Source organism: Aulonocara sp. 'chitande type north' Nkhata Bay, linkage group LG17 (assembly GCF_057382095.1).
Source record: "Aulonocara sp. 'chitande type north' Nkhata Bay isolate Kocher_YH1m ecotype deep benthic linkage group LG17, A_spYH_male_GT1.1, whole genome shotgun sequence".
Lineage (NCBI taxonomy): Eukaryota > Metazoa > Chordata > Actinopteri > Cichliformes > Cichlidae > Aulonocara > Aulonocara sp. 'chitande type north' Nkhata Bay.
The window spans coordinates 12,506,933-12,517,141 of record NC_141360.1 but is presented as its reverse complement, the minus strand read 5'-3'; positions in this window follow the sequence as shown (position 1 = coordinate 12,517,141).

Below are 10,209 nucleotides of genomic sequence, written 5' to 3'. Positions count from 1 at the left end.
GTTTTATCTTTTACACTTAGTTTTCTCTTATGCTTTTATATGCAATTCTTTTGCTTTTGTGTTTTAATGCCATTCAACCTGCTAGCATGTTTTGGTACCTTGCCATAGCCCTCATCCTTCCCTGTTACTTCATCCTACTCTCTTGCACGTTAAGCACTTTGGTACACCACTGGTTTTTAAATGTGCTATATAAATAAAGTTTGTTGTAGTTGTGTGTTTCAAGCTCAATGAACAAAAAATGTATAACAAAAATCTATGCTCACATAACATGTAGAGATGCAATGATGGCAATTTTCTTGGTCAAAGCCAATCCTGATATTTCTGATAGCAGTGTGACCTGCTATACCAATTTTTTATAACTGACAGGATATAAAAACAAAAGATATTTTTTCCAGTAATGCGAAATATTATTTTTTATTATAAAAGAGAGGATTAAACTTTACAATTTTCATCAAACTGCATTATTTTAAAGGATCTTCCTACTTAAACAACTTTCAGTATAATAAGGAAGTGTGTTTAATCAGGCGCCTTGCTGTCCATTTACACCTATGGTGAGGGCAGAGAAATGAATGCAATGGCCATGTTTTTCATTTTAGAACTGATAAGCTTCCTTGGAGAAGAAAATCAAGTCTGAGATATTTCATTATCATGTTATTATGTTCAAAAGGATGGGTTTTACAGTTAAATTCCTTTCATTCAGTTGTACTTGGGTTTATATTCTCATGAACTGGATTCCTATTTTGATCAGGAATATGTCAAGCATTCACATGACACAAGCAGTTTGTCTCCTCTTAATGATTTCCTTGATGTTATTAGATGGCCGACCGCATTCAAAGTCTGAAAAGTCAACATGGTACATTTATAGTTATTACATCCGGAAAGAAACAGCTCCCATTGTGTGTAACATATATTAATCTGTTCATCTATGAAATCAGATCAAGGATTATGAGAACCAGTAAATCCAATATTTTTGTGATACATTAGCCAGACTACGGGCAATAGTAACAGGAGGCAATTGTGACCGACACGATTCCTTACAGCAGAAGCAAGAAACACAGAAAATATTGTCTTTTATATGTGTTCAAACCATATTAGCCAATATAATATGGACAGAAAGGAACTGTTTATACACATTTAACAATATCCAACATGTAAACAAATTTGAAAGTACAGTGGGTAATGAACGCTTCACCAGCAGAGATGGGCATAACACATTACAAGTAACATGTTACTGTAATCCAATTATTTTTTTCAAGTAATGAGTAATGTAAGGGATTACTATTGCAAAAAAGTAATTAGATTACGATTACTTTCCCATAAGCATACTGCATTACTGCGTCACTAAACCGTCGTGATTTTGTTTGTGAGAGTGTCTCATGTCAATGATGTAAGGGTGTGCGACGTCTGTGGCAGCAACAGACGTGTGCAGATCAACAATAGATAATACGGAGTGCAGGAGAGAGCACAACCATGTTTGAAGCGTGGAGGTACTTACGTTACTTTAAGTTTTATTCTGTGAAAAGTGACAAAAACATTAGCGTCTGCTGTACACTCTGCATGGTAAGAATGGCCTGTATTTATATAGCGCTTTACTAGTCCCTAAGGACCCCAAAGCGCTTTACATATCCAGTCATCCACCCATTCACACACACACATTCACACACTGGTGATGGCAAGCTACAATGTAGCCACAGCCACCCTGGGGCGCACTGACAGAGGCGAGGCTGCCGGACACTGGCGCCACCGGGCCCTCTGACCACCACCAGTAGGCAACGGGTGAAGTGTCTTGCCCAATGACACAATGACCGAGACTGTCCAAGCCGGGGCTCGAACCGGCAACTTTCCGATTACAAGGCGAATTCCCAACTCTTGAGCCACGATCGCCCAAGAAGAAGAAGAAAACTTCTTTCTACCGCGAAAAATTAAACTTGAAATCAGAGGAAGTACCTATAGCACACTGCCACAGGAATGTGAAATTCACAGAGAAACCCTCAGTTCCCCCATTGACATGATCACTGCAGCACCGAGCAAACTTTCACCTGCTCCACTCATGCTAAACAGGTGAAAACAGACTTAAAAACAACAGGAGTTAGTGCCACTGATTCTTTGATTTTATTTACTTTTTGCTGTGTTTTACTTGCATCTATTTGAAAGAGTGAGTGTAAACACAAAAAAATATTTTATTTTATATGCTGGAATATGCAGAAAATAGGTTTAAATATTAAACAATTTCTTCAAGTCAAAGACTGTTGCATAAAATTAAATTTTTGCTTAATGCAATGTGGATAAAATTGAAAAAAGATTACAACTAATAAAACAAACAAATGGAACTGGCTTTCCATTTGATTCAATTTTATATGATGGATTATGCATAAAAAATAGAATCGGGCTGAAAAGTCTATTGCTTTATTACGTATTCAGGTTGTGTATCGTGTTTTTGAAAAGTAACTAAGTAACTAATTACTTTTGAAAATAAGTAATCAGTAAGGTAATGGGATTACTTTTTGGAGAAGTAATTAGTAACTAATTACTTTTTTCAATTAACTTGACCAACACTGTTCACCAGTACATATAATGTATCTCTAAAGGTGCTACTGACATGAAATTCTCACCAAATCTCGATAACAACAAATCCAATGCACACATGCAAAGAACTCAAGCCATTATTTTTAATGAATGAAATTAAGTTATGTGTAACAATGAGAAATGACACAAATAAATGCATGGAAAGTCATGACACCAGCTGGAACCTATCAGTAACTAGACAACAATCCTGCCACTTAGTGCAAATTACTATCAGCTGATTCAGTCCCAACTGATGGCCTAAAAATTGGTGTGTCATAGTGTGTGTGTGCGCACGCGTGTGCATGAAATTTAAATTTAAGATTCTCCTCCTGTATAGTTCTTAGACCCCAACTGCTTCTATGACCAAGAGGATTACTGTCATCTGTTGGGAATATGACAGAACTTGATAAGGGATGTGCAAGTGTTATGGGGGAGTCTCGGGAGACAAGAGATCACAAGAAGAGTTCCTCATAGGTCCAGGAAGAAGGAAAGTCATAGGAGAAATGGAGGTGGGAGGCAGGGTAGTAGAGAACAAGAGATGTGGAGCCCAGGGAAATGGAGAGAGGTGAGGTCAGTATGAGTAAAGTTCAGAACTCAGTGTAGTGGATTATTTTTCATCTTCAACCCAATATAATTTTTTTTCAAAGGAATACAAAGATAACTGGATGAGTCATAGTTTGTGCAATTATAAAAACAAATATTTTCAATTAAGTGTAATATATTAGATCTTAAAACAATGAACTTAAATGTTATATTTATTATATTTCAGCGTAACCTTCTATTCTGCTGAAAAAAATTGGTGCATTTTTTTAAATGCAGGACAACTTTGATCACTGGAAATCTTTTGTGCTTTTTTAAAACCTATTTTTTGAGGGAAATGTCAAGCAAAGAGGTGGATACAGAGAAATGTTGTGAAAAAGCTCTCGAGAACCACTGCACTGGCTATGCTGTGGTCTGTGATTTGCATCTAGTTTGGTGCGAATCGAGGAGTGTACATTATGTATAACAGCCCAAAATAATAGTAAATAATAATATGACTTTTGCAACATTACCTGGCTAAATTCCTACAGTTGGGCAAAGGCTTTCTCTGTATGTCTGTGTTAAGAATGCATGTCAGTGATTTAACCACATTTCCAATAAAAGATGAATACAGGAGGGAGCATTTGGGGATTTTTACCATAAGCAATTGTGAAGAAACAAATTAAATGAACAGGTCATTCAGAACCACTATAGTTGAAATAAGATTGTTTCCATCTGCAGCTATTTAAACTTGATGACACTGCTCTGTTCTGGGACCTCCACACTACATCCATGTGGATACAGAAAAGCTGGCGGAAAAGCAGAAGCAAGACCCCAGAAAGAAAAGACTAGGCAACAATGACAAACAGATATGATGCCAATTATATTAGAAGCAAGAAATTAGGAGGACAGGAGGACGTGGATTGCTAAGCGGCCTGCAAAGTGAAGCAAACATGTGCAGGCTACAAAAAAATGTTAATCCATTGCCCTTTATTTGCCAGTTCCATCTGTTGAAGGGTATTAGCTGATGTGGGCTGGCAGTGAGATCAGCTGACTTACTGAGCTTGAATTCGTGGCATTCCTGAATTAATCATAAGTTTGATTATAACAAAGACATAATGTAGAATATTTAGAAATGCCAAATAATTATCACTGCATAGACATTTTTCAAAACTTTTTTTTTTTTACAGTTCTCTGTCACTTTTTTATGAGCCTGTCTTTATAGTCCTCATATTTGTGCAAATGAAGAATGTAATGAACTGGGATTTCTTTAACAAACATGTATTTAATCTCAAGACGCTTTTAGTAGGCTACATTCAAGGTCACTGTGACCTCACCTGTGCTTTTACTGTGAATGAGATCATTCTCGAAGGTCTGCTCATATTTACTTTGCAGTTCTGTGAAAAACTAAGTGCACTCCATGCTTCAGTTAATTGTAGATCTGCCTTTAGCAGCAATATCCTGAAGCAATTGTTTTCTGTGTGATTTTATCTTCTTGACAGTGTTACTTCAGTTCACTGAGATTTGCAAGCATTTGTTTATGCACAGCTCTCTTGAAGTCCCACGACAGATTTTCAGTCGGGACTGAAAAAGTCTGGACTTTGACTGGGCTATTGCAAGGTTTTGAGTCTTATCTTTTTCAGCTAATCTGTTGCATATTTGCTGCTGAATTGAAATTTGGCCAAAATTTGAATTTTGGCCAACATCTCTATTGTACTCTCATCTATTCAAGATTGTGGCATTGTCTTAATAAATACTTAAATGCTCCTGACCAGCAATTTGCTTTTGGATTTAAACAGGCGTTCACACTTGCTGATAATCACTTAATCATGTGCAGTCACATTTTATATAAAATTATGTGTTGTCATTTATTTAAAAAAAAAAACATTTTGGAATAAAAATCATGACACATTAAATAAGAGTGTGTCTTTTTTTCCAATTTTCTGACTCCCTGCTGTATTGTCATTCTGTTACTGACTATGTCAGTAGGTAGGTTATTAGATACTCCAAGCAACAAAGAATCTTGTCTGTGAGGGGGAAATTTTGGAAGTTGCAGTGCTCTCCCTTAACATAATCCGTGTGCAGCCCATTGACAGCAGGTAAACTTTTGCTAATGATAACTTAAGAATATCTTCTTTGCGTCTCCAATAAGACAGAGTGATATTTGAAAGATTAAATGAAACTATGTAATTTAAGCAAGTCACTAATTTAAATAGCATTCATATCTATATTTAAATACACTGAATGATAAGACTTCAAACCTAGTATGCCTGTTAGTTAGCCAGCAAGCTACTTTGCTAGCTAGCATGAGTTTGTTTAGTGTAAAAATGCATCGTATTACAGTTTTGTTTTTGTTTTTTTTTGTTTTTTTTTGGGGGGGGGGGGGTTAACAAAACGTATCCTTGTTTGCAACTTGGTTATATTTTCACTTATATTTTCACTTGGGTTATTTTATAGCTAATGACAAGTGTGCAGGTCTGTTTTCTCTGTTCATGTTAACTGCATACAGACAGCTGTCTACTCATGCTGCTGCTACTGTAATGTGTTTAATGTGTTTTGTACACAGTTGAACACACTTCAGATGCTATACCAGCAGGAGGGCTGTGTTAGAAGCTGGCTGCAATACAGCAGGTTGCATAACAAAAGAGCAAACGGTATAGATTGGCATATGAATGAGGCAAATTCACTGATTTCCTTTTCTCACATGTGTAAGTGAAGAGCACTTCTGACAGCATTACTGCATTAATATTTATCTTCTGTTCTCTTTTTACCATAAAGTGTCCAAAGACAGGAATCCAAGTGTCACGATCGGGCAAATTACACACAGTAATTCGGCGTGCCCGTGTGGCGTGCTGGCTAGACCCAAACGCGGCGAAGGCTAGTGATGGGTTGGAACAGACACGCAGTTATTCTAGTAACGATCAGTGCACGAAGCGTGGCTTCAGAACTGGCGTTACAAATGGGAAAACACTCACAGTTGCTGAATCAGGCGGGGCCTGACGTAGGCAAGGTTTCGGAGCTCCTGACATGAAGAGAACAATGTCTGAGCAGCGAACAGGTGGGTGGTGTCTCTCTTTTAACCCTTTAGAGCCGATCGGAGCGGGAACGCTCTGTTATGCGTAACTATTTTTAAATCCCGGTAGCACTGCAACCACGTAAGCTAGCGCAAAAATTTTTTTTGCATATGAAACCGGAGGAGTTGTACTTACATCTGATGCCATCAGCTTGTCCTAGGTCACGGTTTCCTTCCACATAAAGCTTTGCAAAAACTGCATAAAAAGCGCTTGCAGGAACAAAAACATAATATTCCAGAAACACGCTTTACCGATCTGATCAGCTGTTCAAAACACTTCCTACGTTGGAATAGACGTCAGCGCGAACTTTTGCATTTCCGCCATTACCTGCCCGAAACCGGAAGTGATGTCATTTTCGCGGAAATGTAGTCTTTTTTGCGATCAGGGCCTCAGGGCATATACTGCTCTTTTTAAAAGTTATCTTTGACTTTATGACTTTCTGTGTCGTTTCTGGGATGCTTAGGACTCATATTGCACTGCTGGAAATAGTTTATTTTGATGCATATGCTGCTTTTTTGCAAATTTGCAGTATAATATTTATTTTCGTTTTTCCTGCAGTGTATAAAAATTGGTGTATTTCAAAAATAAAACTATGAAGACACTCAAAATAATTTTCCTGTGGTAGGAAACTATTTTGTGCAACTTTTTTGTATTTACAGTTTTGAGGGATAAGACTCTTAAATTTCTCTAACTACAAATATATGTTAAAAAATCAAAAACGATTTTCAATTTTTTTGTAGTTTATTGCACTTTTTTGCAATTTATGTAATTACTATGCACTTAATGAATACATATTATTAAAATCTGGGCTATAATGGTTGTATTGATGTATAGCAACTTGAAATGCTCCCAAAAATGGCTCCACAGCATGTAAAAATATAATATAAGCTCTGGCGGACTTGGTTCTATGGTAGGTCTTAAAGGGTTAAACCCGGCCCCGTGATCAGCTGATTACCAGCTGACAGGACCCCCTCCCCCCGAAGAACGGCACCCGATGGTCCAGGACGGCGGCGATGGAAATCCGAGATGAGGGAGGGATCCAAGACGAAGCAGGACGGTACCCAGGAGCGCTCCTCAAGACCCTAGCCAGGCCAGTCCACAAGATACTGGACCCCTCGACCCCGGGGACGGGAGTCCAAGATCCGCCTGACAGTGTAGACAGGACCCCCATCGACGAACCTGGGCGGGGGCGGGGCCGGGGAGGGGGGCACCAGCGAGGAAGTAACGTGCCGTTTAAGCTGCAAGACGTGGAAAACCGGATGGACCTTCATGGCGGATGGAAGCCGGAGATGATAAGTCACGGGGTTGAGCTGGGCAGTGACCTCGTACGGCCCAACGAACCTGGGAGTGAGCTTCTTGGACTCGGTGTGGAGCCTCAGGTGCCTTGTGGAGAGCCAGACGCGATCCCCCGGCTGAAAAGGATGACCCGGGCGGTGGCGGCGATGATGCTGCTTGGGGTACAGAGCATTGGCTCGGGAAATGGCAGCCCGCGCCTTGATCCAGGCCTGACGACAGCGGCGGACCATCCGTTCAGCAGCAGGCACGTCAACCTCCACCTTCTGATGGCTGAAGATAGGAGGATGGAAACCATGACAGATTTCAAAGGGCGAGAGACCGGTGACAGAAGAGACGTGAAGGTTATGAGACAGCTCAGCCCACAGCAGGTAACGAGGCCAAAGCGACGGTTGGGCGGAGATGAAGCACCTCAAAAAGCGCCCCAGCTGTTGATTGGTCCGTTCAACCTGCCCATTGGTCTGAGGGTGATAGCCGGACGAGAGGCTGGAAGAGGCTCAAATCAGGCGGCAAAAGGCTTTCCAGAACCTGGCGGTGAACTGGGGCCCCCTGTCGGAGACTATGTCCTTGGGGAACCCGTGAAGCCGGACGACATGGTCCAAGAAGAGCTCGGCCATCCGTTTGGCGGAAGGGAGGCCGGCCAGAGCGACCAGGTGCACCACCTTCCAAAACCGGTCTACAAAGGTGAGGATGGTGTCAAGACCGTCCACGGATGGGAGGCCGGTAACAAAGTCAAGGCTGACATGGGATCAGGGACGTCCCGGCACAGGGAGAGGGCGAAGGTCGCCAGCGGAAGGCTGAGTGGAGGACTTGGCCCGAGCACAGGTGTCAAAGGCAGAAACGAATTCACGGACGTCACGAGTCATGGAGGGCCACCAGAAGGCACGATGGAGGAGTTGGAGGGTCCTGTCAGGCCCCGGGTGACCAGAGAGCGGGGAGTAGTGAGCCCAGAGCAAGGCCTCCTGACGGCACCGGGATGGTACATAGAGCTTCCCAGCAGGGGTGTCAGGCGGAGGTGGTTCAGCGGTCAGGGCATCCCGGATAGAGTCCTCCAGGGGCCACCGAAGGGGGGCAGCGAAGCGATGACAAGGTAGGATAGGTCCGGGGTCTGATGTGAGGCCGTCCTGGGCAAACTGTCTGGAGAGAGCGTCTGCGTTAGCGTTCTTGGAACCAGGGCGGTAGGCGAGGTGGAAATTGTAAGGCTCAAAGAACTTGGGTTGAGCTGCTTGGCAGTCCAAATATGGATCAGGTTCTGATGGTCAGTCCAGATCAGAAAAGGGTCTTTCGCTCCCAGGAACTAATGCCGCCACTCTTCTAAGGCCCACTTGATGGCCAGGAGTTCTCGGTCTCCGACACCGTACCGTTGCTGCGTGGGAGAAAATTTCCTAGAGAAATAGCAGCATGGGTGAAGTTTTCTGTCCGGGCCATGTTGAGAAAGGACGACGCCAGCGGCAACATCGGAGGCATCCACCTCCACCACAAAATCTCTGGCAGGATCCGGGTGAAGCAGGACGGGGACCGTAGTGAACCGGTGGATAAGGTCTCGGAATGCCTGTTTTGTGCCTGGGGAGAGGCAGAAGGGTTTAGGCAGGTTAGCTGGTTTGGTGAGGGATGTCAGCGGGGCGACAATGGTGCTGAAATTACAAATAAAGCGCGGATAGAAATTGGCAAAGCCCAGGAAGCTCTGTAGCTGCTTAAGGCTGTAGGGCTGAGGCCACTGGGTCACGGCTTGGACCTTTTGCGGGTCCATGGTCAGGCCATCGGAGGAGATGGTGAAGCCTAGGAAGGTGGTGGACCGCTGATGGAAAGCACACTTCTCCAGTTTGCAGAACAGCTGGTACTGGCAGCCTGTTCAGCACGGCCCTCACATGGCGAATATGGTCCACTTCAGTGCGGGAGTAGGTCAAGATGTCGTCTAGATAAGCAAACACCCACCGGCCTAACATATCCCGCAAGACATCGTTGATCAGATGTTGGAAGACAGCAGGGCTGTTGCAGAGGCCGAAGGGCATCACCAGGCACTCCCAGTGCCCGTTAGGGGTGATGAAGGCCGTCTTCCATTCGTCCCCTTCCCTAATGCGCACCAAATTGTAGGCGCTGTGTAGGTCCAGTTTGGTGAAGATGCAGGCCTGGGAGAGGGAATCAAGTGCGGTGGATAGCAGAAGAAGAGGATGGCGGTTCTTGATAGTGACTTTATTCAAGCCCCGATAATCTTTTTCTTCTTGACAAAGAAGAATCCAGCAGCAGCAGGAGAGGTAGAAGGGCGAATAAAGCCCTGTTGGAGAGCCTCAGCAACATACTCCTCCATGGCCTTATTCTCTGCAGGAGACAGAGAGAACAGGCGACCACGAGGGGGGACCGCTCCTGGGAGGAGCTCAATGGCCATGACGTAGGAGCGATGAGGAGGTAGAGTAGAGGCTCGCCTCTTACTGAAGACCTCAGATAGGTTGTGGTAAGCCGGAGGGATCTTATCCAGATCAATGGGCTCCGGGTGAGAGGCGTCTTCTGACTTTGAGTTCTTTTTGGTCCGAGAGAGAAGGCGTGGACACTGGGGACCCCAATCCAGGATCTGGCAGGAAGACCAGGAGATGTGGGGGTCATGTTGACGGAACCAGGGGTATCCAAGGATGAGAGGAGAGGAAGTGGCCAAGACTACTAGAAACCGGATCTCCTCCTGATGATCCCCGAAAGACATGCGAACCGGCTGGGTCTGGAACTGGATCTGGTAGGGTTGGAGGGGTCGCCCATCTACTGAGGT